This window comes from Mus caroli, unplaced genomic scaffold, assembly GCF_978045245.1.
Source record: "Mus caroli unplaced genomic scaffold, Mus_caroli_1 scaffold_11, whole genome shotgun sequence".
NCBI lineage: Eukaryota > Metazoa > Chordata > Mammalia > Rodentia > Muridae > Mus > Mus caroli.
In genome coordinates this window covers 69,582,555-69,609,857 of record NW_028227266.1, presented here as the reverse complement: position 1 = coordinate 69,609,857, position 27,303 = coordinate 69,582,555, and the positions used below count along the sequence as shown (strand labels likewise).

Genomic DNA, 27,303 nt, shown 5'->3' with positions numbered 1-27,303 from the left:
AGTCAGGCACAGGAGTGAGGGCCAAGACCAAAACTAGTCCTTGGCGACTGAAGGAGTCCAGGATGTCTGCAGGACTGCTCCAAAGAAGGTGCAGTTTTCAATTACTGCCACTAGGGAGCGCGGTAATATCTCCTCGCCTTCTGAAAAGGCAAAGCTATTAGCTTAATCTACCATTGTTTATAACTCTGCGTCCAGAAACACTCACGGTTTTTATTTTTCCCAGTGGGGCTGGGGCAGAAGGCGGGGGAAGACACTCAAAGCGAGGAAGGGGTGGTTTCCTTGAAGACATGTTCATCTCTATACTCCTGCCTTCACATCCACACACATGGCAGCTCACATTTGGGGTCTGTGCTATGTTACCTAGCAGAATAGTGTGGAATTAGGAAAATATGTAGGTAACATGTACAACATTAGGTGAGAAAGGGCAGTATGTTTAACTGAATGCATGCTGTCATTACAACTGTGTGAAACTATATTTATTTGAAGGGTTGAAAGAGAAAATATTGGGAGAAAAATGCACAGAAATGACTATTTTCATTGAGTTTATATCTGAATTTTTTATTTCTTCCAATTTTTATGTAGTATATAGAATAGTTACTTTAATGATTTAGATGACTTAAAAGTATATCAACTTCACCATGGTGAAAGGAAGAATTTGGCCAGAGCAGTGGAACTCTGGAAACACCTGGGGGATTTGTTAAAATATGAATCCTGGGGGCTGGAGAGATGACACAGAGGCTGAGAACATTCACTGCTCTCTCAAAGACCTGAGTTCAGTTCCCAGCACCCATGTCCTGTGGCTCACAAGTGCCTGTAACTCCAGCCCTAGGAGATAGACACCCTTTCTGGCTACCTCAGGCATCCCAACTCATGTGTGCATGCATGCACATAAGCACATACATACATACATACATACATACATACATACATACATACATACATACAAGAAGTGTCTTTTAATTAAGATTCCTGGTCTCACACGAGTCAGAGATTCTCTTTCCTGGTGATTCTAGACTGTATCAAGTTGATAGTTTAAAACTAACTATCATGTGTAGAGACTCCCAGAACCCCAGTCTATGGAGGAGCTGCCACCTGCCCTCGTCTCTGGCCTCCCAAGGTGAACTCTTCCTACAGAACCCCCAAGGCAAACCTGCTGTCTTAGTTAGGGTTTCCATTTCTGTGAAAAGACATCATGGCCAAGACAACTCTTACAAAGGAAAACATCCAATTGGGGCTGGCTTACCGTTTCAGAGGTTCAGTCCATTATCATCATGGTGGGAAACATGGCCGTGTGCAGGCAGACATAGTGCTGGAGGAGGAGCTGAGAGTTCTACATCTTGATCCGAAGGCAGCCAGGAGAGTCGGTCTCTTCTGCACTGGGCAGAACTTGATCATTAGGAGACCCTCAAAGCCTAACTACACAGTGACCCACTTCCTCCAACAAGGCCACATCTCCTAATACTGCCACTTCCCATGGGCCAAGCATCTCCAAACTGCCACACCTGGCTTCCCCTCTAACTCCTAATTCAAAAGCTGGGAGTCAGCACGTATTGCTTCTGTGTACTGACCTCCCTCACCAATAGCTGTCATACGACTTATTTTTATCTACAGTGGGCATTTTATGCATATATAATATATAATATATGCTGTCATATTTCACCACCATTACATTTGTTTTTTGTCTTATCTTTCTCCCCCATCTGCTGCTCCCCTCTCATTTTCCCACCTAGTCATCCTTTGACATTTGTGTGTGTGTGTGTGTACATGCGTGTGTGTGTGCATGTGTGTGTGAGTGTGTGTGTGTATGTGTGTGCATGTGTGTGTGAGTGTGGGTGTGAGCATGTGGGTGTGTGCATGTGTGTGTGCATGTGTGTGTGCATGCGTGTGTGTATGTGTGTGTGTGTGCATGTGTGTGTATGTGTGTGTGCATGTGTGTGTGTGTGCATGTGTGTGTATGTGTGTGTGTGTGCATGTGTGTGTATGTGTGTGTGTGTGCATGTGTGTGTGTGTGTGTGTGTGCATGAGACAGAGACAGAGAGAGAGAATGAATGTGTATGCTCCAGTGAATTTCATTAGGTTTGTAACAGCAGCTGGCTGAGAAGTTACTTACAGGACCATAGTCAAAATGTCAGTGGCTATAACAGGGAAGAAAATGTCTTTCCTTCACCCAGAAACCAACTGTCTATCAATCCTTATAGGATGCTAGGCCTTAGGAGGCCCTCCCCTACTTCCATGAAAGAATGTGGATAGGCCCAACTTTCCAAATATATATTAAATTTGAGGTGCTCATGAAAATGTGCTCTTCCAAAATAAAACATGTGCAAGCTGAAAAGAAAGTATTCCTTAAAGGGAAGCTTCCAGGGAAGCTGAGACTCACTGGTGATGGGTAGAGAAACTCACAACAGCTCTGGGCCACTCCTTTCCAACCCTGAAAATCTGCTCAAGGACATATTTTTCACATGAGCTGGGCATTAGCAGGGTTGGGCAGGGCCTGTGTGAGGCCTGGCCACCCACAACTGTGCAAAACTTTGTGATGTCAGACATTCCAACTCCCTGGTACTAAGAGGAACCAACATAGCGAGAGAAAAAAAAAACTACTAATTTATTTGGAAACATAAAACAATAGCATTTATTAACTACTTGCTGCATTCTGAGCCCCAAGGTTGGCACAAAAATCACCATTTCGTTTATGAAAAGAGCTTCAATCTAAGAGTCCAGCCCCTTAGAGGAGTACTATGAGACCATTTCAATACAACGTGATAGGTGTACAAATTTATCTTGTGTGGAGAATTCTGAGGCAAGAATGGTCAGCTAAGAAGGCATTTTAAACAAGTGTGTGTGTGTGTGTGTGTGTGTGTGTGTGTGTGAACTATTCACCTGCATGTATGTCGTGTACAATGTGCAGACTGTGCCCAAGAAGGCCAGAAGATGGCATTGGATCCTCTGGACCTGGAAATGCAAACTGGTGTGAGCTGACATGTGGGTAGTGAGAACTGAGCCTAAGTCCTCTGCAAAAGCAGCCAGAGCTCTTAGCCGCTGAGCAATCTCTCCAGCCCCCTGGTTCAAGGGCTAGAGAAGGGAATGAGGTAGGAGAATACCGTAAGGAAAAGGGAAGAATACGGCAGTCTTGACATGAAGAATAAGAATGAACTTGAGAACCCATGAGACTTTGGCTTGGCCCAGAGTAAGATGCAGTGAAAGGAGCAGAAGCAAGAACCCCCAGCTCCACCCTCAAGAGCTTCACCCTGACCCCGGAGCCTGGCCTGCCCAGATGCAGGTTGACATTTGAGAAGGGGAGATATAGCTTGCTAGCTGCCTTCCACACCGCTGCCTAGAGAGCCTTATCTCCCAGCCTGGCTGAAACCCTGGCCACTCCCTTCTGGGGAGAAACTGTATCAGCAGGAAAAGGCATGGGTGGGGTCCTGAACTCAACAGTTTTGCAGTCTCCCTAGGCCCTCACACGCATGTTTGGCTCTTTCTTCAGAGCAAACTCCAGCTTGGGGCAGATCTCTGAAGTTTTCTTGTTCATTGTTGGTCCAAGTCCTAAGTCATGGGATTCCCTTGAAACTTAACCAGTATCGAATCAGGAATTGTCCATCTTAAAACTCTCTTCCTTGGAAAAGAGAACTCTGTGCAAATCTTACACCACACTTACTGATCAATAGCAATTTCATCCTGAAACGCTCACTCCCATCTGCATTAACCTACTGCGTTTTTACTCTAACCCTGTCGACAATACTAGACAGGCACAAGCATCCCACTTGGAAGATGTTGGTGCTTACCAACTGTATTAGTTACTGCTCTCATTTCTGTGGGAAAAAAACTGACAAAATGAACTTAAGGGAGGGATTTATTTTCACTCAAAGTTGCCATGTGGCAGGGAGAGCATGGTAGCAGGAGCACAGGGCAGTTAGTGACATCTGACATCGGGCCTGTAGTCAGGATGGAGAGAGAAGACTGCTGGCGCTCAGCTCCGTTTCTTTCTTTTATTCAGTCTGGAACCCAAGGTTATGAGATGGCACTACCCACATTTAGGGTAGGTATTCTTACCTCAACTAACCTAGTCTAAAAATCCCTTGCAGTCATGCCCAGAGTTTTGTCTAGGTGATTCAAATTGGCAATCTTAACCATCACACCAGCTAAGGCCTCTAGGGTTGGCACTGGTATCGAGTGTAAGGGAGGTTTCTTTGGCTGACTTCAGTAAGAGAAGGGGAGCCCTAGGACGGCCTCATGGATGGGGTTGAGGCTGCTTATGAGAAATGGGCCTGAGTGGATGAGTCTAAGGAAACCAGAGGAATTCTGGCCTGGATTCCATCAAAAGAGAAGGCAAATCTACAGCCATCATTGTAATCATCATTGACTAATAGCTACATTAAGTCAATGGTGATCTCATAGGTCGGGTGAGAGACGATGAAACAGAGGTTGAGTTGAGGTTTGCAGTCCAAAGGAGAGAAGCCATGTCATTGGGCTTTCTGGTCAACCCTCTACCCCTGAGCTATACCCACAATTCTTGAGCTGAGGTTGATACGGGAGCACCCATGACACATTCTGACAGTCAGGAGAGAGTATGATTTTGTGACATCTGTGGCCTCCACAGCCCTCTCTCTGTCCTGGTACAGAGATGGAGGACCCTTATGTACCTGGTTACACTCTGTGGGTGCTGTCTGTGCTCAGCTGGAGACTTGGGGTCTGTCTGCATGTAAGGTAACCCTTGTTTTGTTCTCGTGCTCTCTCACATAAAGGACTCCAGGTGACATCTCTGAACTCTTTTAACAGCTCTTCACACTCACTGCACAGCCTATGGGACTCCTTTACCTCTAATGTCCCATGAGAAACAAGCAGGATCCCTTCTGCACTGACATCCTAGGTGTCCTCCTGGTCACTGAGTGGTTGTCACGGTGCCAGGAGACCCACAGTGTTCACCTCCCTGACTCAGTACTTGCACATGACCGGGAAAGGAGAACATAGACGCAGAGTTCTGTGCCTAGCGTGAGACCTCGTGCCCTGACTTAGCCCTACAATGACTCAACCGCCTGTGGCTCCAGATTCCCAGACTCGGAGGACAAAGGCATGATTCTGTAGGAACTGTGCAAGCACTCAATGACCGTCACACTACTTCTTTCTCAATACTCTCTGGACTAGACACGCATCGGTTTTTGATCCAGTGCAGATGAGGAAAATTCAGAGTTGATGCTTTGGGGGAGGGGGCTCTCATATGGCTTTAATGAAGTAGAGCCAAGATGTGTAAAAATCACAGTGTTGGGTTGAGGGGCTTTTTAATATTTATTTTTATTTTATGTGCATAGATGTTTTGTCTGTTTGTGACCCTCATGTGTGCAATACCCACAGAAGCCAGAAGAGGGTGTCTGAAACCCGGGAACTGGACTTAGAGATGGTTGTTAGCTGCCATGTGGATAGTAGGAATTGAACTCAGGGCGTCTGAAAGAGTAGCCAGTGCTCTTTACTGATGAGCCATCTCTCCAGCCTTGGAAGCTACTCTTTTGTTTTGTTTTTAAGGACCCCAAAGGCTGAACCTATTCATTTCACCTAATAGATGGAGCAGTGCTGGGAAGTAGTAGTAGTTGACCCTGTTTTATAGTCAGAGACATGGTAGCTCAGGGTCGTAAAGTCATCCTCTATGAATAACTCACTTAATAAGTGGTCAACTCACTGGTCACAGCCAGAGCCATCTGACTCAACCTCCCAGCCTTTCAGCAAATCTAGAAATTGCCTTCCTGATTCCAAGTCAGTGTGGACTTCCCTGAAGTGTCTCCTGGGGTTCCTGTGAAAGCATCTTAGCCTTCAGTTTCTCTTATTGTGTATGCTGGTGCCTAGGAGCCTGGGACATATTCTGACCCACTAATGTACAGCTTAGCCACTTAGGGGTGACAAGTCGAAGCAGTGGCCCAGGAGCAAAGCCATCCATACACAAAGTCCCAGTCCCTTCCCCTGTCCCACAAAGTTAAGCTCCCCAGAGTTAAGTCAGAACAAGGTGTGAGCACTAATCTACTAATCTCAGAGGAAGGTGCAGCCCAGGATCAAAGCTGGACATTGTAGGCTAGTGTTAAGGTAAGCGAAGATTTTTCCAGAAGGCACGACACAAGAATCCTCTAGGTTCAGGTTTATGAACTGATCTGGGTCCTCATGGGGTTAGTATTATCCATACAACATATAAAATGTATCTTTCTTGCCAGTGCAACAACTCTTGAAATTGTCCCATAATTAAGTAACCCAGGCCACCACCATCATATCACACAAAGGGCGCAAGCAGATTAATGAATTTATCAGTGACTTAATTACTTTAGATGACATGTCATCAAATTCCTGACAAATGCACCTTACATGAGAAAAGGTTTATTTGGGATCACAGTTTGAGGTTAGAGCCCCTGTGATGGGGGCATCATGGTGGCAGGAGCTTGAGGAGGTAGCTGGTTACCTTGTACCTCCAGTCAAGAAGCAGAGAGCTGGGAAGTCTTGAACTCAGTTCAGGGTTTCCTTTGTATACAACCCACAAGCCCAGCCCAAGGAATGACACCAGAGGTGTGTCTTCACATCTCAATTAACCTTATCATAATAACACTCAGCACAGACATACCCAGAGTTGATCGTTGATATTAACCATCATAATCAAGAAGAGTTGCCCAAGCAGGAAAATAATCCAAGAACCCTCTCAGGAAGGGACAGTGGAGACCAACCTATCCACCACAATTGCATAAGCAAATGGCCAGTGGAATAATAGGAAAGTCCACATTCAGGAGGACTGCAGGCTATCAACTTACCCACAGTGTGTGTGTCAGGTCTTATGCCAGACTCCAGCATGTTCCTTAGACATTCAGTGTATTGCTCTACTGGAACTGCCATAAAAAAGAGCCACAGGGTGAGTGACTTATGCACAGAAATTGTCTCATGATTCTGAGGGATACTCATGATCAAGGTGCCCATGGGGTCAGCTTCTCTAGTGTCGTCTCCTCCACTTTCTGATGAGCTTCCCCTACCCCGTGCTATAGTTCTGTGTCCTATCTCCTCCTCGCACCTCCCATGGGTGTGTGTGTACATGCATATGTGTACACGCAGGTACTCATGCATGTGTGTGCACACCCCGGCCAAAGGACAGCCTCGGGTGTCATTCCACAGATGTCATCCACCTTTTTTGTTGTTATTGAGAAAAGGTCTCTCACTGGCCCAAAACCTACCAAGTAAGCTAGGCTGGCTGATCAGACCCCACTGATTGGACCACTTCCGATTACATTTCAGGCCTATTTTCATTTTTTAATCTAAGTCCTGGGGATCAAACCCCAGTCCTTTACCAACTGAGACATTTCTCCAGTCCCTAGTCTCCTCCTCCTCCTCTCCCTCCTCCCCCTCCTTCTCCTTCTCCCCTCCGTTCCCCCTTCCCCCTCCCCCTCCCCGCTCCTTCTCCTTCTTCTTTTTCTTCTTCTCCTTCTCCTCCGGGCATGGGTTAAATTGTTTCAGGGTCTACACCTAAATAAGGTCCAAATGACCTCATTTATCCTAAAGTAGGACTGTAAAGACCCTATCTACTTATCTACAGTTTTCAAGATCTGAGGTGCTTTGAGTCATTTGAGGCAATACAATACAGGCCTTCTGGCCAGGGTTCCGGACTGCAAAGTGGAGATACTATGGACGCCATAAATATGTTTTTATTTTCTTGGAGCTGTAACAACTCCTGGGGAGAAAAGAGGCTTAGACACATACATGGCGTTGAAAAGAAAACAGTAGGCCCATAAACAGGGTCCTTTCCTGGCAAAGTGGAAAGCGATAGCCCAGCTTAGGCACACAGGAGCCAGCTGGCAGCTAGTTGGGGGATTGAGGTGGTGGGGGACAGCAGCCCCTTTTGGCAAAGTGATTAAGACTCTTTGGCAGCTCCAGCAAGAACTGGCAGGGAGCCAGGAGGAGCGCTTATCTGGCTCACATTAGGGGTAACGATAAAACTCATCCTCTGGCACAGAACCTGAAGGATGTGCATGGCGTGAACCCCAAAACATACTCTCCCTGCCTTGAGAGGTGTTCTTCTCACATAGCCTGTCTGCAGGCAGGCTGTTGCCTCGGCTCACCCAGCCTGGCCTCAGCCAAGGAGAAATGTCCAAGGCCAGTCACCACCCTCTCCTGGCAAGTTCAAAAGGAGTCCAGTGGTAGCCAGTGCCCAAGAACAGAGCAGGGGCTGCAAGGGCTCCTCCTACCCCCTGGGAACCTTTGCCTGGGCTCTGAGTTCCAACTCTGCAAGGAGAAACCAACTCAACAGAAATGAAACATGGAGTCTAGGGAGAGAGCTCTGTCAATAATGCTTGCCTCAAGAGCCTAGGGATATGGACTCCATCCACAGAACATAAGTCAGGGGGAGGTGCACAGCTGTAATCTTAGAGCTGGAGAGGAAGACACAGCACATCTGGGAGACTTGATGGCCAGCAAGCCTAGCCTAGTTATCAAACTCCAGGCCCACGAAGGAACCTGTCTTTGAAAGAGGTGGACAGTGCTTCTGAGGGTGACAATCAAGACAGTCATTCTACCTCCACATGTGTTCACATACATACATACACACACACACACACACACACACACTGAGGCACAATAAAACAAAATAAAATGTACATTCCTAAGGAAGAACCCAGAAAGCCCAAAAGAAAAAGGTGTGGGAGCTACACACCTGGGTCTGAGTCCCAGCTGTGTCAGCTGGTCCAGGTGGCTCTGGTCACTTCTAGGTCCTTAGACCTCATGTTTATTCATGGTGAGGTGACCAGTGAGACCCAGCCCCAGGCGGTTCTGAGAATGAAATAACATGAAACATTTTTCAGGTATTCCTTGATGGTTGTGAAACAAATATTTGCAAATGTGTTTACCACGTAGTCTGCACCATAAAACTGGCCTGATTCAAGTGACGCCCCCAAGGTGCTTCCCTCCTTTTATTGCAAAAGTGTTGAAATAGATAAGGAAGTTTAAAGGACATTGAATTAGCATATTCCCTCCAGACAGTCAGTAATTGTTAACATTTCCTTGTGTTTGCTTTCTCTCTCTATTGATGTGTGTGTGTGTGTGTGTGTGTGTGTGTGTGTGTGTTCTGAGAGGAGCAGGAGAGTGAGAGGAGCAGTAGACTGAACACAAGGACATACACACACACACACACACACGCATGCCAGCACACACACACGCCCTCCTTGAAGTTGTGAATATCACATTTGAATTTATTTAGTGTGTACGCTTGTGTGGTGTGCACATGTGTACATGTGTTTGCATGTGTGTGGGTACACTACGCATGTGTGCAAATGACATTAAGTGTTATCCAGATTACTTCCCACCTTACATACGGAGGTCGGTTCTTCTCACTGAATCCAGAGATCACTTGTCTAGTCCACGCTGCTGCCAGTTTGCTCTGAGGACTTCCTGTCCTGGCCTAGGCTCTACTGGGATTACAGGTGAGCTGCCATGCCTGGTTTTAACATGGTTCCTGGGGATCTAAACTCTGCTTGTCAAACTTGGGGAGCAAACATTTCATCTGATGACTTTTATACTATCCAATATCTAGTCCACACTCAAATCTCAACTCACCTCAAGAGTCTTACCTACGGCAGTTTCTAAACAGGATCCAGTCAGGACTACCCTGTCACCTCTTGGGTTTCTGGTGTGCTTGGCACCGGCTTGGTGTTCACAGTGGCACACAAATGTGTCACCCACAGTCTTCCGTGGACCTGGCTCCTGGCTCTTTTGTTATCTACCATGTGTGTCTCTCCCTGGATAGGAGGCACCTCCAGAATAGGGCCTGTCTTAATCCCCAAGACTTGCAGGCCCAGTGCACAGTAAGCTAGAAGCAAATGATTATGAAATATTTGCCTCATCAAACAAAGGGTAAGAGGCAATACACACTTTTATTTTATTACATAGAGTTGTTCATTTTTTTCCACTTTACATCCCCATTTATTAACTTTACATCCTGACTGCAGCCCTGACCCTCCTCCCAGGCTTCCCTCTCCTCCCATCCTACCTCCCAATCACCTCTGAGAAGGGGGAGGTCCCTCCTGGGTACCAACCCACCCTGGCACCTAAAATCACTACAGGACTAAGTACATCCTCTCCCACCAAGGCCAAACAAGATGGCCCAGTTAGGGGAGCAGGATCCACAGCCTTGCTCCAGTTGATGAGGGTCCTCCATAAAGACCACACTGTATATCTGCTAAAAATGTTCAGGGGCCTGGGTCTAGCCCTTACATGCTCTTTGGTTGGTGGTTCATTCTCTGGGAGACCCAAGGGTCCAAGTTGGTAAACTGTTGGTCTTCTTCTGGAGTCCCTGTCCCTTCCCCCCAACTTTTCCAAGATTTCCTGAGCTCCTTATAACGTTTGGCTGTGGGTCTCTGCATCTGTTTCAGTCAGTTGCTAGGTGGAGCCTCTCAGAGGACAGTTATGCTAAGCTCCAGTTTGCAAGCATAACGGAGCACCATCAATAGTGCCAGGGATAGGTTCTTCCCCATGGGATGGATCTCAAGTTGGGCCAGACATTGGCTAGCCATTCTGTCAGTGAGCTTCATGTTATTTCATTGGTAAGTCCCATGCCCATGCTGGAAACCATGGAAACACCCAAGAGGCACAGAAGACCCCAATATAGGTCTGGTCTAGCTTTCCCACATAGAATTGGAGTCCTCTCAAGTTACCTGGACTCCTATTTCAGTCTGGACCTTACACCTGAGCTAGGGCCAGGAACTGAAAGGGAGGGATCTATCCAGGTCACAGGCCTTTGTAAACACCCACACAAGGAGAATGTGAGCATCTGGCTTTGTTACTGTTGTGGTTCTTACAGAGATGAATCTAAGTCCTTTGGGTTTCTGCAGAGCCAGGAAATCACTTCCGGATGAGCAAGAGCAGAAAGAAGGATGTTCTCCTGGTGGGTGTTGTTCGTCTGCCTGTTCGTTGCCACAATGCTCACTACCTTAATGGGAGTCTGAAGCTTCCCCCAGCTTCCGATGTTGCACTCAGAGCAGCACTTCTCAAACACTATCATGCATGTGAATCGCCTAGGGAGCTTGGTGCAGCCAGTGAGCTTTCCCATCAGATGTTAAATGGGCTCCAAGAGCCTGCACATCTGACAAGCATCTGAGCGATACTAATGTTGTGGGTTCCCAAATGACAGTTTGAAAAACAACATTCCAAGGTGTAATTAGCCTGGCAGAAATGAAGATATTCTAAAGACACATGTGTGTCTCTCCATCTATCAGACTATCGAAACAATGGACCCCTAGAAATAGCAACACTCCTGCCCCAGAAATGTCACGTTAGAAGGAAAAGGCACCAGATAGAAGGGTGAAGACAGAGATTTATTGTCAAACTGTCTTAAAGGATGAGACTGAAGCCCAGACAATGCTGGGTCAAGGATGGGTGGGCCACACCTTTATCAGGACTGCTAAATGTGTATATCCTTGGCTGGCTATTAAACATTAATCTCACTATAGGACCCCATATATGGACTTGGAATGGGGCCACTGGATCTCTTTGTTCCTCTTCCCAATGTGTCCACACTGAACAGATTTCCTTTTTCTGTTTTGTTTTTCTATTAATTTGCCTGTTTTAATTGATTTCTCAAAGGTGATGCCTGCATTTGGCTTGTCAGAGGTACAGAGTTTAACCTCAAGTTCAATAGCAAAGGGACAGTTAACTGGCTTCCATTGTGACTTAGTGATCAGACCCACCAGGCAGCACAGAAGCATGGGAGGAGCCAGGGAAAAGGAAGAAATACAGAGATAAATAAAACTCAAACCCCTAATTCAAAGCCACCTGCAAAGACTTTAATATGGCTGTGCTGTCACCTAAATGAGCTTCATTCTTCTAACAACCTAGAGTCTATAAAAGATTTGTGTATGTGTAGTGGGCAGAAGTGTGTGTGTGTTTGTGTGTGTGTGCAAGCGTGTGCATACACCATACATACATACATGTGGGTGCTCAGGTATGTGTGCCTATGAAATGTTTGGAGTCCAAAGGAGGATATCAGATGTCCTATCCCTGACTTACTCCCTTGAGACATGGTATCACACTGAATCTAGAACTAGGCCAAGCCACTGGCAAACCCCAGCAATTGCAAAAGGATAATTTTAAATGCCTTTTATTTATTCTTTGACAATTTAATACATGTGGACAATGTATTAAACCATATCCATATTCACTTCAATGTGTCCCTCCTGTTGCTCTCAGATACCTCCAAGCCTTCCCCTTACCACTTCATGTCCTCTCCAAAGGATATTTTTTTATTCTCCTTTTAACTATGAGGAAACTAGAGCTGACACAGCCTAATTACGAGGCATCACTGATGAAATATCACAGTAAAAGTCTGACTTGAGGTCTACCTGGCTCCAAGGTCTATACTCTTCCCCACACTTCTTATGCTTCTTACCAAGTTCTCCAGAACACTGAGAAAAACCAGGAGGGAGTTGGCCAGCCTTTGAAACCTATCCAGCAGGGGCTGGGGCTAGAGTGGGGCTGCAAGCAAGCAGAGGCTCTGGAACCCACCAGAGGGGAGGTAGGGCCTAGACAGTTGCTTGGGGCTGCTTTCCCTGGGGCCTGTTGCAATTCCCAGTGATTATTTTTACCCCATCAGACCCAAGCCATTTGTAACAATTTCTCAATGCACTGTAAGACACTACCACTGTCAGTTTCAGCTATGAGCTATGACCCAAAGCTTTGTCACCAGAAGACCATATGACCCTGAGTGACTCGTTTTAGAGAGCCAGGGACTCCTCACAGCTTTCTTCTCTTACACAAAAATCCCCAAAGTCCTCTTCCAGCTTCCACTGAGCCAGCCAAGGAGCATTCATTTCACACACACACACACACACACACCACATTTAGGTACATAAACACTATTATACACAGACAAAACACCCTCATGCATATACACTCTCAGAACTTCTGCCTCCCCACCCCCTTTTTTTTTGTTCAGACCAAGTATCTGGGGCTCACTCTCCGAAATTCTCTCTTTCCTTCCTACACATTGATTGAGTAGACTTTGAACTAGACCCTGTACTGAGTATTGGGAAGTAAGATAAACAAAATCCATCAGCCCCTGGGGAGGAGACCTAGCCTGGACCTCAGGTCCTTCGCTCCAGAATACAGAGAGGAGAGAGTCAGGCTGAAGGAGGACAAGCAGTCCAAAGTCTCACAGTAAATTGGGGTTAATGAGATGATATACACAAAGACGTTCCGCGGGATGTCTGGCGCCAGTAAATAAGTAGAAACTAAATGTCCATTCCCAGTGGCAGACCAGGGAAAGAGTCAGTTATCTGCAACGCAATCATAAACTATTAAGTGAAGAGGCTTCTTGTCCACCCTGGAGAACTGCAGAGGGGAGAAGCAGAGGTCTCCCCAGGGAGCAAGGCTGCTTGAAAGCATTCAGTGAGCACACAGAAGGGCAGTGGGCTTGTCAGCAAGGGCTGGAGACTGGGGGAACAGGGACAATCAGCCATGCTCCCCAGGGCCCTGGTCTTTCCTAGATGGCTGCTCAGAAGCCCATCTTTGAGCGCCCCAGGCTCAGCTGTTTCTGCTGTCGTACTCCTCATGTAGATAATGGGGTGTTATGAAGCATGTTGGAGACCATCAATTAGTGCCTAGCTCCATGCTCATCGGGCTGTGTTTCTAAGCATGCTCCACTAAAACCCACAGCAGAGGTAGATCTCTCTCCTTCCTCATTCCATGGCTTGGAATTAAAATGCCACCCAACGTTCTCTCTCAGAGAAATTGAGATTTATGGGTCATTGTCAATATCAACACATACTAGCCATTATTTGAAAGTCCCCCTTGTTCCTTGGGACTGATCGCTATTTCCTTTGAAAGATAAATGCGGCTTTCTAATCTCTGAGAAGGGTTGCTGGGGTGGGGGTGGGGAGTTCCTTCTCTGGAGATGTTTTGATTCTTTCTTTCTGCTTTTGCTGGTGATAGGAGCCCCAGCCTGCTGTCCCTCTCGCTCAGACATTCCCCGTGTTCTCTAAGGCTCTGGAACAATGCAGGAGAAGCCAGACCCTCGTCAGTCCAGGGCGACCAGGGTGACAGTGTGTAGCGATCCTTCCACACCACCTGACTTTCTCCTGTTTCCCAAAACCTTGCAAGAAGCAACTTAAAGGAGGGTTTGCTCTGGCTCTCTGTTTAAGAAGGGATGCAGTCCATGACAACAGGTCTGTAACTCCAGATCCAGGGGACAGAGCACCTCTGTCTTCCACAGGCACCTGCACCCACATGTATAGACCCACAGAGAGATACACACTCATACACATAATCAAGATATTCTAGGAAAGGTTAGGCCCCTCAGTAAACATCCAGAGGGCCATTGGCCACTCTCTGCCTCCCCCAAGAAGCTCACCCTGCTAGCTCCCTGAGCTTGACCTCAAGAGCAAAGTTACTACAGGAAAGAGAGATGGAAATTGTTACCCCAGTGATTCCTACTCCCTCTTCTCCAATCTCCACAGGACAAGGTGTTGACACTAACAAGGCCTGCTTCTTTAGGAGGCCTGGAGTCAGAAGGATCTGGCTGCAATTGCTGGCAGTTCTTTGCAGAGAGCATGCATTTGTTAACACTTGGTGTTTTCAACAGTGGCCATGGTGTAACCTGCTGTCTGCCTTCTCACACTTGGCATCTGTAGAAGTACTGTATGCTAACCAATTACACCACATGTTCACATGCTCACACTTAGTATCTGTAACATGTTGTCACGGTCTCACCACCCTCAGGATGATCCTATGAGACAACCCACGAGGAGGCAGACTGAGAGGGTAAAGCCAAGGCCCAAGTCACACAGACCACAAGTAACATCGGGATGGAAACCTCACCCCGTGGGCCTGAGCAGCTGCCTTCTCCCTACTGCTGGAGGCAGATGCCTCAGCCACATTTGTCTCCCAGCTGGGCATGAGCCTCTAGCCACCCGCCGCAGCAAGGCCTGTTTTCAAATCCACTGAGCAACTAGAAGGATCCCCTCAGTGAAAATGCTGCCTGATTCAAATCAATCCTCTTCAGAGACACCCTATGGGCTCTGACCACTGCCTTCCCAGGGTCAAAATCAGATGGCCCCTATGGTCAAAGTCAGATGGCCCCTAGGTGGCCTCAGCTGGCCAGGCCCATTCCAGAGAGAGTCGTGGGACTGTACATCAGCACTTCCAGAGCAGAAAGGCCAGCAGGTGAACAGCTGGCCGGCCAGACCTTGTCATACTCCCACTCTATGGTATACCCCACCCAGGTCATCAGAGGTCAGGGCTCCATCTGTGCCTCTGGTGGCTCCTCAGAATGACTCGGTTCCATGTGTAGTGGGTGGAGGACCACAGTTATCTTTCTCCTGCAGAGTGTGGTTCTCCAGCTCTTTCCTGAGGAACAGGGCCCCTGGTGCTCAGAGCCGTCTTCTTCCAGCCTGAGACTATAGGGCTCCCGTCCTGCTCCTGAGCAGAGCTTCCCCAGGACTGCAGCCAGCTAGCCCACGACCTGGGGCTAGAGTTGTAGCTTCCTTTCTCTATCCATACGCAAAGCCTCCTTCCTCCATCCAGCCAGGTGCTAAAATTATAAGAGCATCATGGGCTAACTTAAACACAGCAAGCTGTAAAGCTTAAAATGAACTAAGTTATAGTAGAAGCAGCAGCAATGAGTACCCCAAACACCTAGTTCCTATCACTGCATTGTATTTTGCTCTCACCTCCATCCTTGTTGATCATAGTGTAGAGTAGAAACATTCTGTTCCAGTGTTGCTGAAGGCCATCTCTTCTCAAACCAGGTGTGGTGGCACACACTTGGGATCCCAGCACTTGGAGAAGCTGAAGGCACAAAGACTGAAAGTTCACAGCCAGGCTAGGTTACCTAGTAAGCCTCTGTCCTCCAAAATAAAAGCTACTGTGTCTGATAACATTACATGGTTACTTTTGTTTGTTTGTTGCTTTGTTTTGTTTTTTTTTTTGAAACAGTGTTTCTCTGTGTAATAGCGTTTGTGGCTGTTCTGGACTCACTTTGTAGACCAGGCTTGCCTTGATCTGCCTGTCTCTGCCTCCTGCGTGCGGGAATTAAAGGCATGTGCCCACCACACCCAGCCCTACTTGGTTCATTTAAAAGCATTAGAAAGTGGTGGGATTTTGGTTCCTGTTCCTGTTTGGTTTCTGAGAGGTTTCGCTGTCTCCCAGACTGGTTGTGAACTTCATTTCTTCCTTGGCATCTCCCAGCACTGAGACTTTGTGCATGTACCCCTGCACCCAGGACAACAGTGGCATCTGTTCCATGGAAACGGAAATGCCACAGATCCATGCTTCATTTACTGTTGATTGACTATTAGAACTATTAGTCCCAGAGTAAATGCTTTTGTAGGACCCGAGGCTGTACCATTGTAGCACACAGCCAGCTTTGGGCAATAGATAAATAAACAAGGGGGTGTTACTATGTTCTAATAAAACTTTATTCACAGTAACAAATGAAGGGTCTGATGCACTTTAGGCCAGCGAGTGTAGGTTAGAATTTAAAGACATGATTAGAGGTCCCAAGAGAAGAAGGCTAGCACAGGGAGGCAGGGAGGGATAAAGTAAAACCTAATATGGTGAATGTCATGGGGGCATGCTATCAAGTTGATCCCCCCCCAAAAAAAACAAACAAACAAGTTACAAAATGTACATTCACATTAAGAGGAAACGGTTGAAATAGTCTACGAGAAAATGTGCTTAACTGTCAATTGCTCTGGGGAGTAGAACTATACCTGAGGCTGTTTTCGTGCTTCTTGATGCATGTCTGTACATTCCTAAGTGCTGTGCATTAATTCGATAATCACAAAAAGACATTTCTAATATGGAGGGTACTGAGCACTGAGCCAAACCTGAGTGAAGTCAAAGCCAGTGGCAGGCACATCTGGGCAGATGCAGCCCAGAGGCCCCTGGAGGGAGGTACTGGGAATAGGTGAAGGGGTGACGAGGGACACCACATTCTCTTCAAAGGACTACAGACGCACCGGGGGTAGCGCTGCTCATGGCCCCTCATCTGCCTCCTACCCAGTAACTCAGTAGGTTCCTTCTCCCCCCCCCCATACTAGTGTGTAAAAGTGTCCCTTATACATTCACATAGGCAGCGTAAATCAGGAAAAGCAAGAGGCACTGTGACTGTGGCTGTGGCTGTGGCTGTGGCTGTGGCTGTGGCTGTGGCTGTGGCTGTGGCTGTGGCTGTGGCTGTGACTGGCTGTGGCTGTGGCTGTGGCTGTGACTGTGACTGGCTGTGGCTGTGGCTGTGGCTGTGGCTGTGGCTGTGGCTGTGGCTGTGGCTGTGGCTGTGACTGTGACTGTGACTGGCTGTGACTGTGGCTGTGGCTGTGACTGTGACTGGCTGTGGCTGTGGCTGTGACTGGCTGTGGCTGTGGCTGTGGCTGTGGCTGTGGCTGTGGCTGTGGCTGTGGCTGTGGCTGTGACTGTGACTGGCTGTGGCTGTGGCTGTGGCTGTGACTGGCTGTGGCTGTGGCTGTGACTGTGACTGGCTGTGGCTGTGACTGTGACTGGCTGTGGCTGTGGCTGTGGCTGTGGCTGTGACTGGCTGTGGCTGTGACTGTGACTGGCTGTGGCTGTGACTGTGACTGTGGCTGTGACTGGCTGTGACTGGCTGTGACTGGCTGTGGCTGTGGCTGTGGCTGTGGCTGTGGCTGTGGCTGTGGCTGTGACTGTGACTGTGACTGGCTGTGGCTGTGACTGTGACTGGCTGTGGCTGTGACTGTGACTGGCTGTGGCTGTGGCTGTGACTGTGACTGTGACTATGACTGTGACTGGCTGTGGCTGTGGCTGTGGCTGTGACTGTGACTGTGACTGTGACTGTGACTGTGACTGGCTGTGGCTGTGGCTGTGGCTGTGGCTGTGGCTGTGGCTGTGGCTGTGGCTGTGACTGTGACTGTGACTGGCTGTGGCTGTGGCTGTGACTGTGACTGTGACTGTGACTGGCTGTGGCTGTGGCTGTGACTGTGATTGGCTGTGGCTGTGGCTGTGACTGTGATTGGCTGTGGCTGTGGCTGTGGTTGTGGCTGTGGCTGTGACTGTGACTGGCTGTGGCTGTGGCTGTGACTGTGACTGTGACTGTGACTATGACTGTGACTGGCTGTGGCTGTGGCTGTGGCTGTGACTGTGACTGGCTGTGGCTGTGGCTGTGGCTGTGACTGTGACTGGCTGTGGCTGTGGCTGTGGCTGTGGCTGACTGGCTGTGGCTGTGACTGTGGCTGTGGCTGTGGCTGTGACTGTGACTTTATATCACTGTTTACCAACTGGAGAGGCATAGTGTTTGTTTGATTGGTTGGCTCTTTTGCTTGGGTTGGTATTGGTTTGGTTGGTTGGTTTGGGTTTTGGAGGAGGGTCTGATACCAAGTACTGTGCAAAGAACTGGAACATTACAATGGAGCTAGTGAATGTCTTTTCCAATTTACTGATTTTACAAATAAGAAAATGAAAACAAATGACTTCGAGAGAGATGCCCAAGGGTGCAGACCTGAGTAAAAACTCGTCCCAACAGAGAGGACACCCTGAACTGGCCCCTCTTTCCCCAGTGAAGCAGGCTGCACAGAGAACCAATTGACTCTAATTCTTCCTCAGATCCACCCCTGGAAAGCACTAATGCCTACAAGACACCTAGGCTGCGATATGCCCTGTGCTGTCTCCAGGGTGGGACTTATTTTTCTCCGTGTCCCACACCTAAAATATCTCCTCGCATAAGATCACTTCCGGACGACTTCCTAACTATTAGCGGGTAAAGGCCTTCAAATGCTGACTTCTGCACAGATTCTTGGTGGACTGAGACCACCACTCAACACCAGACACCTTAATTGTTCTATCGTTTCTTCCTCCAAACCAGACAGCTGATCCTGTCTGGTAACCAAAGGATTTAAGAAGCAGGGTCTTAGTCATTTCCTCACAGACGCTGGAGTAAACTCTCTGGAAGGTGAGCCCTCACATCTTGCAGTAAGCACCTCTCTGCTTGTGATTTCCATCATCACTTTTCCTCTGTGTCCTGGGCCCGAGGGGCCACCGTGCCACCAACGCTAGCTAGCTATTCTAGCATTTTCTATACCTCCTTCTGTGGAAAGGCCACATTGCCAGTCTTAAATTATATGCCCCTGGAATATCAAGGATAGGCTGGCTTATGCTTTCTCTGGTCAGGGACACAGAAAGCAAGAGATTTAATTAATATATTTTCCTGACCTGAATAACAACAACAACAAATTAAAGGTTGACCATCTTCATTGTCCCCAGTAACACGAGAGCTTTACAAACAGAATAAATGAGCACTTTTTTTCTGCTGGGGCGCTCTTTCTCTCTCTCTCTCTCTCTCTCTCTCTCTCTCTCTCTCTCTTAACTACTACAGACTCACGGAACCTATTTTAGAAAAATTATGCCCATATATTCTGAATTGTGCCTCTTGGAGGATGAATAAAAATTTAAGTCACTGGAAAGTATTCTCCCAATGTGAAGTTCACAAAATGAGCGAAGTTTGGGAGCAGCCTGAGCAAGGTCATCCGGCTACAGTTAGAGCACCAGCGGAGCATCCCCACCGTGCCTCCCACCTCCCGCAGTGAAAGGAAAAGCCAGGCAGGTTGTCATGTGTGTGCACCACTCACGCTGCAATCCACAGCAGAGAGGTTGTCTTCATCCCTGGCTCTTTCCCACAAGTCAAAACACCCAGGACAACACTATCCAAAGGCTGTCTCCTACATGGTTTCCTGCCTCCAAACCTGTCCTCCGGTGACCCACCTTGGCTGCATTTGGCTTTAGGCCAGCTTCCCACCAGCTATAAGCAACAGCCTATAGCCCCTTTCCAGGTGACAAAGATTAGAGGCTGAATCTTTCTTGCTCCCAGCAGACTCAGTGAGCCTTTGCTGAGGGGTTTACATACTCAGTGCCACCTTCCCTGGTCCCTGATCCTTGCTCCTAACCATTCACCTTTCCCTCCCCTCTCCCTCTCCCCTGCCCCCTCCCCTCCCCATCTCCCTCTCCCTCTCTCTTCCTCTCCCTCTCAATGTGTGTGTGTGTGTGTGTGCATGTATTCATGCACATATGTGCATGTGCAATACAAGTGTCCTCAAAAAGACTGCATGGACACTGCTCATTGAGGCAGGAGTGACATCAAGGACATTACATTTTAGTCTTTTGCTAACTTCAGATGACACAATCTTTGCCTTGCCTTCAGAAAAAAAAATGACTTCTTTCCCTCCCACCACCCCCTTCCACCCCCAATCTGAGGGTCTCTTTTAGAGAGTTAACCATAGCTACATAAATCTAATTAGAAGCTAAAAATACATCAAAAGCCCGGGCTTGCTCCAGGTTTCAGGAAGCTGTGATTTCTGGAGGAAGTTCCTCCCACTTCTAGCTCCAGGTCAAGTAAACAAGACAAAAGTCCACCAGAAGCAGGCAGGTGTCTCATGGTTTCGTGTTTTGTTAGTTGCATGCACAGATATTTGCATGTATCAAAAAGCAAACAAGCGTCCCCCCAAATTGGCACATGTTCTGGCTGTTTCCTCTTCCGTGGCCGAAAAGGATCCCAGCCCTCCCCAAGGATGTGGGGACTGGAATAGATTCAGGCTCCTTTGTCCTGTGAGGTGGATCGGGCCACTCAGTGCCATACGGTCAGGGTCAGTCCTCAAAAGCAGGTGGCTGCCTTTTGGCAAAGAGCACCCCAGAGACCTTGGGTTAGGCCACTGGGTTTCCCAAAGGTCAGAGGGACAACCAGTCAACCCCAGTCTCTAAGAAGGAAGAGCAATTCCTGGTTTACCCTGGAAGCTCTCAGGCAAAGCTGTATGAGTCCCATTAGCCTGGCCTTACAACAGAACAGGCTCCTCCTGATGAACCTCGGCTTCTAAGGCCCGCAACCTCACAGTTGTGCCGGCCTCTGCCCACAGGGCCTGCCTCTTGTCCTTATAGACCTCCAAATGGCAGTTCTGAAATAAAGTTTTGGCTTTTCTTAGAATTCTGACTCTGTAAGGAAAGTGTCGAGACTTGGTGATGAGCCGTCCAGAAACAGTGGGGGAGGGGCTGGGGAAGGAAGCTAGCTGAAGTCCTTTGGAATGTGTATGTGGGAATCAGAATCAGAAGTGCCTGACTGAGAGTCAGGTTGGGCAAACAATCATGGCTGCCCTGTGTGACAGGCACACCCTCCTGACCAGGAAGCAAGAGGCTTCTCTATCCAGACCCTCTGTGCTGTGGGCCTCACCTTCTGCCAAGAGAATCACTTCTCCCGCCCGCTCTCCTACTCAGCAAGAGTTCTTTCTTCTACTTCTCTCCCAAGGGCTGAGAAATCCCCACTGGAATGGGTTTGTTCAAGGACACCCAGCTAGCAAAGACAGGGCTGGGCTGAAGCTCATAAAGACTTCCCAGTTTAAGCCAATCCAGTTCTCACTCTGCCACCATGTGTCCTGGGCCTCTTTCCCTACACACCCTGTTCTAGATCCCTCCAAACACCAGCTCCCCGGGAAAGCTCCCACCCCCTCTCTGCATCGGCCCCCCCATCCTCACCTGCTCCTGCTGTTTCCCACTAGGCAGAGCCTTGTAGAAATCCTGAATATGCTTGGCTCACTCCATCCTTTTCCTGCCCATCTGGCAGTCAATGCTCCCTCCAAATGTCTGTACCGCCCCCTTTCCCGCGTTGGACGTACCTATCTCTTCACTCTCTCTTTTCCTGCTGCTTACGTGTCACGCTGTATTTGTTAAATATTTTTGTAGGCTTTGTTTATATTGTTTGTACTTCCACCCCAATGGGACTGTGAACACTATGAAATGTTCAGTCAAAAAGAACCTAGACCGGTCTATGTACAGTGTGTGGCCTAGAGAGAATGCTACAACAATGTCAGTGAGTTAATTAGAAAAGCATTGCTTGGAGTGAATAGATGAACATTTGGGTTCAGGAGCATCGTCATCTTGATGCTTATCATGAAGGCTTTTGGTACCTCTTGAAGGGCTGGTACCAACAGTCTGCTTCCTGCCGTGTCTATTATACACACACACACACACACACACACACACACACACACACACACTTCTCTCAGGGAACCTCAGACCAAAGCCACATAAATAAACATCATTTCTCCTACTCTGGTTATTTCTTTAGAGAAGTTTATTTTAATTTCCAGTCATTTGACTGAAGCCTGGCAGGACACACTGTGCTGCACCCAAGCCAGACCTTGAATGCAAGGTTCCCAGAAACAGAAAAACTGTTAAAGTAGTTTGCCCACCTGCAAGGCAGTTCACCACAACCCTCTCCCATGTGACAGGTCAGCCATGGCTCAGAGGCAGTCTCAGGTCATATGCTGCTCCAAGGAATTCTAAAAGGGCTGAGCTCTGGCCTCTGAAGGCCCAAGGAAGTCCTGCCCAAGCCAAGCCCTGCTTGCTGAGACAGGTCAGTTATTCTTGATACTTGTTAGCGCCTGCATGAGCTGCTGAATACTGCTGCATTGCTAAGGAGCCCCAGAAGGGTAAACATTCTACCGGCTTTTGAAATTGTAGAGAAGCTGACTAGTTGATGTCAATCCTTTCTCTACCTTAGAGACCTCCAGTCCTACTCCAGTAGCTGGGGTTAGAGAGAATGACAGCCAGGGCCAGCACATTGAAGATGGATGGGGCTGTGCACATCAGTGTGAGAAGCCTGGCAGTTTGGCTTTTGTCCACTATGGTCACCAAGGTGGAGAAGGAATTACATATTATTTTATCCCAGGGTCCTGATGGCTGTTTGCTAGGTACATAGAAGGCAAGCAGGGTCTTCCAGGTTCCAGTTTCAATAAGCTCTGTGGCCTCAGGAAAGAGACCTAGACTCTTGGAACACTGTCAGGTCTCCATAGTAGGCAGACCTATGGCCACCCATGTGAACGTTCACCCATGTGAACGGAAGCTAAAGTATGAAAACAAACATCCATGTAACATGGGATGAGGGATGTCATAGGAAACCCTCCAAACTGTCACCACAGTTTAGCAGAGCTCTGAATAGAAGAACTGAAATCAGACCCTAAACACACACACACACACACTCTCTCTCCACTACTGTTTTTTTCAGGTAACTCCCAAGAGCTGGCTTCCTGATACCTCCTGGATGCTTTAGCCATAGAAGACAGATATTGAAAAGCAGGCTTCTGATGTCGGTCCCTGGTGGCCCTAAGCAGGCATCCTTAGTTGGGCAATCTCACATGTGTGGGTGGAAGGACTCAAGGGAAGAAGAAAAGAAAGGGTCACATGTCTTGGGATCATTAACACCTCCTCATAGCCAACCCAACCCAGTAAGCCAGGCCATGGAAACCACACAAAGCTTCTGGTTTGTTTTTCATATATCTGCCCAGACCTCAGCCAACGTGTTCTATGTGTGAGCAAGACTGAACACAAGTCAGGAAAGCCAGTTATTAAGTTTCTAACATAATGGGAGCAGGTTAGAAACCAGCCAGAAATACGATCCTACAGGCAAACACAGATCTTTTCTTCTTTGATTATTACAATTACACACACATACACACATGTATGCACACACAGAGACACATGTACATACATGCACAGGGACACACACACACACACACACCAGGCCCTGATCTCAGTTCTCTAGTCCTTTGCCTTTTCTCCTAGGATTCTCAGAGGCCATATGAACTAAGTACCCACAGGGACCCATTGTGATCTTTCCAAGAGTGTAGTTCAAGGTTTCTGCAACTGCCCTTGTGACTGAGGATGAGTTTAAGCAAACACAACCAAGCCTTTCTTTTGCCCATCCCTGCCTTCCTGCCTGACTCCTCCTGACACACTTGCTCCAAACAGCTGACTCTCAGCTTCTTTCAGTTGACCTTCTCCACTTATTGAGATCAGGTGCCAGACCCTCACATAGAGGCTTGTGACCGTCTCCCCCACTCCTCCCCACCCCTGCCACCTACTCTGAACAATATACCACTGACAGCCAACTTGCACTGGGCGATGTCAGTGGTAGGCATTATGCCAAACTCCATACATGAACCATCTTCCTCCATTTTTCCTACAACCCCATGACTCCTTTTCATCACATAGGGAAGCTAAGAGTAAAGAAATTTCCTAACTGAGCTGGAGAGACTGCTCAGCACCTAAGATCACACACTGCCCTCGCAGAGGACCCAAGTTTGGTCCCTGACCCTGTGTCTGGCAGTTCACAGTCATCTGTAACTCCAGCTCCAGGAGTCGTGAGACCCTGGCCTCCACAGGCACTAACATGCCCTTATATGCATACACTTACAGGCACACACATAATTAAAAATAATTTTTCCAAAGAAGTTACATAATGACCCAGAGCTACATAGCTAGTGACGGACGAGCAGGATTTAAACTCAGGATTTCTGACTCAGGGGCCAGGACCATGAGACATAAGGCCATGGCCTTTGAGCCTCAGCTCTTGAGTTTGAATCCAGTCTCCTTTGCAAAGTCTGGGAAGACCCTGATACTGGGCACTTCAGACTGGAGACCTGACTGCACCAGCTTGTGACTAGGGTTCAAGGGATGTCCCAGTAAAGCATGTGTCACTGTCTATCCATGTGGCCTTAACACTCACCCTAATGCCTTGTCCTCTCCTCTCTGCACAAGCAATTCTCTAAGCCAACTGGGAGCACCCTGGTGAGTCCATGACCTGCTGGGTCCTACAGCCTAGGTGATTGCTCCAACAGCGACCATAGACAGGGTAACCGGCAGCTGAAGTCCTGTACACTCGGCTCCCTAAAACGTGTCTGCTGCTATAGGAGTCTGTACCTCAAACCAAGCCTTTTGGGGCTGCTGCATCCTCCCTACTGTCCCTCCACGGCTTCCCCTCACTCTGGTGAAAGAAATCTATGCTGCAGTGCCAGGCTGATCGACCATCCATTCCATCTAAGCTCCTACACAGAGCCTAGCTCAGCTGTGCCCACCACCAGAAACAGTGAGAGGCCATTCTCAGGTCCCCCACCCCCACCCCACCCACCCCTCGCCCTGCCTTCTCCCTCAGGGAGCCAAGCACTGAGTACCAACCAGCTTCCCAGTGTTTCCCACCCCCTTGGGATGCCTCAACCGCTGTGCTTCTCTGAGGGGAAAGGGGAAAAAAAGAATCAATATTACTCATTATCTTAGAACATTTGATTTTCACAGAACTTCTCGTGTGGCTCTCAGATATGAGGTCAATACAAATAAAATCATCTAAATTGCCCAATATCAAACAGTTCTAACCCAAAAAAGCAAAAGGCCTTTTAAGTGCCTGGTACATTGATATGAGAGTCACAATGACGGGTTCCAAAGATGAAAGTCACGAATCAGAAAATAGGAGCGTCGAGAAAACAGAGATGAAAGGCAAATAACCCTGTTTGAAAAATCCAACGCTTTCATAAAAAAATTAAAAAAAAAAAAGCCCAAAGCTCTATCCTTCATTAAGAAGATCACGAGGAAAGGAACAGGCACTTGCCACCTCCACCTACTTCACCCTCCCTGTCCTTAAGTTCCACAGCCTTTGTTGTGACTGTGTTGGCACTAGTTCCCCCAGGCTGGTGTGCTGCAGCCTGCCTGCATCTTTCCAGCTTTACCTGTATAACAAAGACAAGCTGCAGACACCTGTGGCCAGGTGAGATGACTGCACCAAGCTCCTAAAAGCCTCAGGCCTTGTCCCTGTGGTTAATACAGTGGGACAGCAGCTTCTCACACGAATCCTGGCAGGTCTTTGCATTAAAAGGACATGTCACAAAGAGTGCTTCACCAATACAAATAGAGTGTTTTATTCAGAGCAAGACTTAAGGACCTAGGTACCTAGGTAAGGGTCAGGACCAGGAGCTTTTCAGTTGCTCTTTATCACAGCTTAATCCACTTAGGGGTCGGGGGTAGGGCTCCAGGACTTGAGTAGAATACAGTTCTAACTCACCTTTCACCTTCTGAGCTCAGCACTTCCTTGCCTTCTTCCTTTTCTAGAAATTTCCATGACTTCACCATTTATCAAGACACGTACTTCACCTGTCGCGTCCACCTGCTGCTGTGACTGGTTAGCGCTGGGATGAGGGAAAGCCATTGCTGTAGCCCAGTCAGACACCCCTCCGGAAGCTTAGTTCATCCTGCCAGGGACCAGAGGAAGAAAAGGGCGCAGTGGCACGCACTCCCATGCTCTCACATCATTCTTGCTCTCTTGGTCCTCTTCCCTGTCTGTTGCCTCTCTGACCCTAGCTATCTGACCTTTGGAACCAGATGTGTCTATTGACTGATGGGTATTTACACCGAGTGGTATCTTTTATGAAGGCCAGTGGGGTGTTTTTTTTCTTTCCTTTTTTTAAAGATTTATTTATTTATTTCATGTATGTGAGTACACTATCGCTCTCTTCAGACACACCAGAAGAGGGTACTGGATCCCACTACAGATGGTTGTGAGCCACCATGTGGTTGCTGGGAATTGAACTCAGGTCCTCTGGAAGAGCAGTCAATGTTGCTAACCACTGCACCATCTCTCCAGCCCAGGGTTTTCTTTTCTTTTCTTTTCTTTTCTTTTCTTTTCTTTTCTACCTTCTTGCTATCTGAGACACCATGAAAATTGAAGATTTTTTTTTAAATCACACCTATGGAGAACACAAGGAAACTCCATATGAAGAGGGGGAAAAGATATAAAGAGTAAGCTAAATCCATCAACTAGACAATGGTTATAGACAGTTACTGACACACAGACCCCATCTGGGCAGGAGACAAAGAGCAAATATTCCATTTACAGCAGAAACTTGGTGTTGGAGGGAGTGGGTGACCCATGAGCAAGGGCCAAGGAAGTTAGCTGGGAGGAGGCAACTGGAGTGTGGCTTGGTTGGAGAGTTGTGCCTAGCACTCATGAAGCCCCCAGCATCGAAGACCACAGTGGTACACACTGTCATCGCAGCAGGATGACACACTTCATCTGTGTACAATACAGTCTCCAAGAACAGATGCCTCTCTGAGCTTCCATTTTCTTGTCTATAAAACCAGTGATCAGCAGGCTCAGGGACCTCCATGGCTCACTATGCTATACAGCTCTAGAGTTATCAAGTGTTTGGTTAGCTCTCTGGACTAAACTAGCATCATAGGTAAGAAATGAAGGCCAACATTCTCTTCTGGTTCATACTCATTAGGTCAGAGCTAACCATGTGATCTGTTGTCTGGGCTCCTTTGTCCCACCATATCATGACTTTGCCTTGAAGGTCATTTTCTTTTTCTTCTATATTTATTCTTTTCTCATATAGTACATCCCGACCACAGTTCCCCCTCTTTCATCTCCTCCCAGTTTCTCCCCCCCACCTCCTCTTTTCCCCCAGATCTACTCCTCCTCCTTTGGGGCAGGCATCCCAGGGACATCAACTATCAAGTTGCAATAAG

General features: G+C 47.9%; 1 protein-coding gene and 1 long non-coding RNA gene across 4 annotated transcripts in view; one reads left to right on the top strand and one right to left on the bottom strand.

The window, feature by feature from the left end:
• Window positions 1–27,303, top strand: part of Lipc (lipase C, hepatic type) — a 128,421-nt gene that overhangs the window by 4,361 nt on the left and 96,757 nt on the right. The gene's annotated exons all lie outside the window — the stretch shown is intronic.
• LOC147002063 (uncharacterized) lies at window positions 244–25,976 on the bottom strand. The gene is made up of 5 exons (XR_015048979.1): window positions 25,841–25,976; window positions 15,669–15,786; window positions 6,780–6,854; window positions 1,244–1,376; window positions 244–360 (listed from the first exon to the last, which is right to left on the bottom strand). It is a non-coding gene; the product is annotated as an uncharacterized LOC147002063 (long non-coding RNA).